Source organism: Cinclus cinclus, chromosome 5, assembly GCF_963662255.1.
Source record: "Cinclus cinclus chromosome 5, bCinCin1.1, whole genome shotgun sequence".
In the NCBI taxonomy this organism is placed as follows: Eukaryota; Metazoa; Chordata; class Aves; order Passeriformes; family Cinclidae; genus Cinclus; species Cinclus cinclus.
The window spans coordinates 46,457,912-46,463,911 of record NC_085050.1 but is presented as its reverse complement, the minus strand read 5'-3'; positions in this window follow the sequence as shown (position 1 = coordinate 46,463,911).

The following is a 6,000-nucleotide window of genomic DNA, read 5'->3' as shown; positions in this document are numbered from 1 at the left end:
GTCTTGTCCTGCTTTCATTCTCGCGGAGGCAAATCGTCGTGTACTTCACGCACAGCGAAGAGCTCCTAAAGTATTGCTCATGCCGAAACGCACCCGCCAAGAGCACTTTTCTTCTAAACCCTCTATACTATGCCATTCTTCCTTTCTTGTGGTCGGAATTGAAACGGTACGCTTCTCGGCTACACTTCGCGTAGAACAACGGCGACTGCACAGCCAGCCGGCCTAGAGCTTCCCTCTGAAACTTGTCTTTCCACCACATTCAAGGGGCAAGCGTCTTTCTTCTGCAGCCTGCAGAGCGCCGCCCAATCGCCGTGCTCTTCGCACGCTTCTTTTCAGTTTTGGTGGCATATTACATAGAGGCACGTCCCGGAGAGATGTCTTGCAGAAAACAAAACCAAAAAAAAAAAAAAAAAAGTCCAGCAAGAAACTTGTCCTTCATGTTCCCTTCTTCTCGCTGAGCGAGAGCTACCTGTACCCTTTGAACGCTGCCAAGCAAAAAGCACAGCAGTGGATCTAAAAGCGAGGAGAAAGTATACACAACGCACAGGATTTCTCTCCGGTGCTCTCCGTGCTGAAACGCGGCAAAGCAGAATGCCGTGCCCGGGTTTCACTTCTCGCTGCCTCAGAGACAGCCAAGAATGAAACGGCAGAACACAGGGTTTGTTTGAGCTGCGTTCGGCATTGCAAAAGGCCAGCAAAAGCTCTCTCAAAACAGGAGTCAGCTGAGAATGTTCGTGGTACTTGGAGAAGGAAGGCACAACTGTTAAGCACTTCTGCACGTGGCGATACGCTGCTTTTTCTACTTGTACTGCTGCAGGGCATTTGGAGAAGAGAGAGACGGCATTCTTCAAGTATGTGTTCTCCAAACAGCTGTGAAACAACACCTAGCACACTGCCGCGATGTAACGTCGTTCTCACGCCCCGCGTGCTGTCTACATTCGGCACACTCGCAACTCAGTTCCCAACTATCGGCAGCTGCTGGATTAGCAAAGGAGCTCTGGAAGTAAAAGCCAGTGTGAGGCAATATCGTCTGCTTTGCCCGCGTAAACACATCCAGCTCACCCAATCACTGGGGTGTCCCTTCCTTCTCCACTGCCTCTACCAAGGTGCTCTCTTCATCTCGGAGCCTAACGGCTGGAGCAGTGCCACGTAAGGCGGCAAGAGGAATAACTAGCAGTAAAGAGATCTCCCGTTGATTTGCCCCCTTACCATTTCCCACTGACTTACAGCCTGTTCATTGAGCACACCAGCCTGCTGCTTTGAAGCCCCACCCTTCGCGGTTCGTGCCCAGATGAACTTTCATTCTCGTGGAGGGGAACCGACCCCTACTTCTTGCACAGTACACCTTGCTGATGTATTGCGCTTCAGCTAAAACACGCCCGCAAAATGTTGGCTTGCCAGCAGAATTCACGGTCGTGGTCGTCAGGCAGCAGTTCAACGACAGTTACCTGTTTCTCTTCCAGCCCTCTGTGGAAACAACGTTCAGGCTCCGAGATCCAAACACCACTATGAGAGCTGCTGCGGGAAGAAGACAGACAAACAGCGCACACGTGAGTTTGATGTGGCTTACGTGGGGCAAGTCGAAAGTGCAGCTCTGCTCTGGCTTTTGCTTCTAGAGCCTTTAGCTATAGGCGCAGCTGCTGGCCGTTTGGAAGGAAGATGTGCGAGAGCGAAAAAAAGTGACAGCAGGTCTAGCTGGAAAAGAAGACACACAGCCGCAGTGCACCGTGCTCTACTTAAATGCTGCTAAGAGGAGGGGGTGCTTTCACAAGGTCGTCTGTCCTGACGCTTCCATCCGAGCGATCTCTAGCTGCATGGTCTCGGCAAAGCTGAACGTGTGCGAAAGTGACTGAGCTGAGGCTATTGAATTTCACAAGGAAAAGGATGGGGCAACAAACGATTTTTGTCCTGACAGACACATCTCTCCCTCCGTCTGAAATTGCAGCTGGGAACGCTTCGCTGTAACGACGGACTCTGCCACTTCGAGGAATTGTGTCGGTTTATGTAGTTGAGAAAGAAAGTGACAACAGCGTGTCCTTTTTTAATGTCTGAGTTAAAAACCGCAGAGGGACTCCGACAGCCAGCACTGTTTTTTCGTTGTACGGCTTTCTATTGTCTGCAAGCGGTCGCTGGACATTTTGAAGGGGTTTGGGCTCTGCGAGGCTGAGAGGGTAGGATGGTACCTAGGGCTCGAGAGAAAGTGCACGTCACTAGGGACGTGAATGCAGTTCAGCGCGTGCGAGTTACTTGTCGAGCAGCTGATCACACAGCAAAGTGTCGGCGCTCATCACAACAACCACACGATGGTGCTGTCGACCCGCAAAAGACGGGAACACGGCCAGCCCAGCGCGATAGCCTCGAGCACAGGGCCGAGTACTAGACGTCAGCTGCAGCTATGGGATGCTCTAATCATGCTTTAATTTCCTTCTTAAAATCTCCAACTGCCGAAGAAGTTAGAGGGGAGCTAGCAAAACCTCTTCCCCCTGCCCGCACTGGAACTTCTCGTAATGGAAATAAAGGGATCCTATCATCCCAGACTTTTTTCTTCATTGTCCCTTATAACCGAGGTGTCAAAGGAGATCTGCTGTTTAACTGAGCTTCTTGTATTTTGACGTGGGGCTTCTCCTTAGCGGCAGAGGTGCCTTGATCAGCAGAGGCCATAGTGACCAGCGAGAGACAAGAGTTAGAAGCAGGAGGTGGCCCAGAGCCGAAGTCCTCCGAGGATGGGGAGGGGGTATGGGCGGGGACTGCCACCGGAATCACCGACAGGGAGCAGCATTCTGGTGGAAGTCCTACCGCGTTGGGGACAGTCACCCGGTGCACGGCGGCCGGAGCGCCGGTGCCTGACGCGGCAGGCGCCAGAGTGGACAAAGCAGCTGGAGCGGGGAGGGCCGGGAACGGGTAAGCAGTGGCGGCCGCGGAAAAAGCGGGCTGGAGCCGGGCATCCGATGCCTCCGCGGGAGGGGCGGACGGCAGCGGAGCCGCCAGCACGGCAGCCGAGGCCGGGGCTGGAGCGAGCCGGACAGGCGCAAACGAGACGGCAGGAAGCGGGTGGGGGGGCGGGGGGCAACAGCTCTAGAGGGTCCCCGTTTTTTTTTTCTATTTTTCCTTCTCTGTCTTTTGGATAGCTCTTTTAAAAACTCCTGCCCCCAGTGTTTTGTTGGGGATTTTTTCCCCCTTCCTATCCAACGTGCGGCGTATTGCCTTTCTTCCTCATTAAGCGGTTCTTTTGAACTTACAAATAGGTTTAAAACTTGGCAAATCCAACCCTCAAAAGAGCCATATCTAGGCCAATGACGGCGGTCAGATCTTATTTCCCTTTTTGCCCATTCTGTCTTGCAAAACTGATTCACCTTTACTTTCTCCTTTTCCCGTGTAGAAGGCTCACCATCCCAGTCAGCTAGCATCACTCCCAGAGGGCTACCTTCAGGTATTTCTGCTGGCAGCCTTTTACTCCCTTTTTTCCCTGAACTCATTTTACTGCTTTTCTGTCCCATTTTGTAGGATCTTACCTATTCGTGCCTGGCCTGTTTCCCATTTCCCCAGCCACTTGATATCACCTCTTTCTCCCTACAGTACAGTGCAGTTCAACCGACTTCCAGAAAATAAAGGTAAAATCAACAATCTGTATCACATAGGCTTTCATTTCTTCTCACTCACTGGCTTTTGTTACTTCTTTCTCATCCCCCACTCACAACAAGACAACAGAAAAACAAGGTGCATCTTACTTTCAGTTTATTTGCTAAGCTTGACCCATGGGTATAAAAGCCCGGGTTTCTTGGCGTCCTCCTCAGTCTGGCAACCCTCGATTCTCTTGGGTATCCCTCCATCAGGCAAAGTTTTCTGGCGGGGCCTTCACTTTGTTTCCCAGTGGATTGGGCCTGAAAGCCCTCGGCTGCCTCCCAGGGGTCCAACCCCTCCCTGGGACCCAGTCCCAAGTACCCACGGCCCGATTCTTTCACTCTTTTTCTCTGGCTTTGTCTCCTCGCTGGCTGAGCGCCTCGTGGCAGTTCAGTACTGCAGCTCTCAAAGACTGCCACACTCACTTTGCAGGTTGAAGAGCAAGGAAGAAATACCCAAGCAGCTGTAGCACATCAAAGGAAGAAGCCTAGCTTCTTCCACCGTTCTATTCCCAATACATTATGCCACCAGCTAGTTTTTAGCCTTGATTCCCATTTTTGTACCGGTCCATGAGCTAGTTTTCTGATATCCTTGACAATATCTAGTACAGCCTCCCCTTTGTCATCTGTTTTCATACAACAGTCTGCTGTGTTAAATTTCCCACAAACACCTCCTTCTTCAGCTAATAAATATTCTAATGCCGACCTATTCTGATACGCTGCCGCCCTTTTTTGCTGTTGCTGATCTGCTGTTAATTCCGTTGCTCCACCAGTCTTGTTTGTTATTATGTCCAAACTGCTTGGAACCTTACAATGTAATTTAGCATCTACATGGGGCTTCGGTATCCCCAGCTCTCATCTTGTGTCTAGGTGGCTGGCCCGTATGTTTCTAACATGCGTTCAGGGGGCCACATTCCTCCTCTCCCCACTTTTGGAACCCTCCAATTGAATCCCTTTTATTTCTCTTTGGGGCCTCATAAACTGGTATTTCCCATTAATCTCCCTTTGGTCCGGATACAAGAAAAAATCGAGGCTGTAGAATTTCCAGAGTACAACTCCTTTTCTGCTGGGAAGGGATTTCAGGCTATGTTATGTTTTTTTGGTCACATAGATTCATGGATTTTTAACTTCCTCTGGAAGGTGGGTACATGGATTCAGGGCTATCACACTCTAACTGTATGTTTTGGGTTAATTTTAATAATGGTACATACTGTGAGGATATGACACCAGGAAAAATTTTGTCCCAACCCCTTACACAGTTTTTTGGGTCTGCTCCACCAGTTTTTGAAGGGTTCAAATCTCTTCTAAGGGGTAATGATATCATACAGTGGCTGACATTGCTAATAGACCTTGTAAACCTGTTCTATTTAATAATCAGAGATGAAGGGAGATTGACTTGGATGACAACCCTGATATATCCCCCAAGAAGTAGGGATTCTGCCCCAGAGCCTGACCCTGCCCCAGGGGTTAAGGATGTTGCCCCTGAGACTGACTCTTCCTCAGAGCCCACCTCAGAAGAGGAAACCACCGGGATTGGTTGGGATTCTAGTGAAGGAGATGGGCCAGATGCTGAAGGAGTACCTTTCCCCAGCTCTTGAGAAACTCTCCCCCTGCCTTAAAGAGGGAGAACCTGATGGTGCAGCAGTGGAACCCACGAATGTTACACCTCTCCAGGTTCCAGCTGAGCTGCAAGGGCACTCACAGCCAGCAGCAGTTGCCCCTGTGGAAACTAGAAAGTCTAGGGTGGAAACAAAGCATCTGGATAATAAGGATCAGAAAGCAGGGCCCTCACAACCAGCAGGGGAGCCAGAAGTTGGCTTCATTAACCCCTTGTCTTCTGCTGGTAGGGCAGCATCTTAGCTCAGGTCTTGGGGGCTGTGTGGATATTCCTCCCTGGAGCAGGGTCCCCCTATGAGGAGGAGCCAGAGATTGGGTCATTGGACCAGGTAAGGATCTGTTTGTATTTAGTCATTGTTTTTGCTGCCTTTAATGTCACGGCTGCAGCGTACCTTCAGACGTTGTGTCCTGCAACAGCACTTCCAGCTCCTGAGCTGGGCAGGGAACAGTTCTGGGCTGGGGCTTTCAGCCTCCTCAGTGTCCATTTAAATCAATAAGTTGTTTTATTTCCCTCAGTCTCTCTGGTTTGCCACCCTCAGTGCCACGGGACAGAGCTGTGTAAAGGTTTGATCCCATCTGTATGAAGTCCTGGGCAGTGTTTCCAGCAGCAGGGGCTGGAGGTATCGAGGGCTGCCTTTTGAGCCTTGTTCTCCCCTTGGCTTTTACAGAGGGTGACAGACTCTGCCCTTAAGGATCCAATGTTTATTTTGAACATTGATCCTACAGCTAGACAGTTCAGGTAACAGGGATTAGAGTCAGTTCT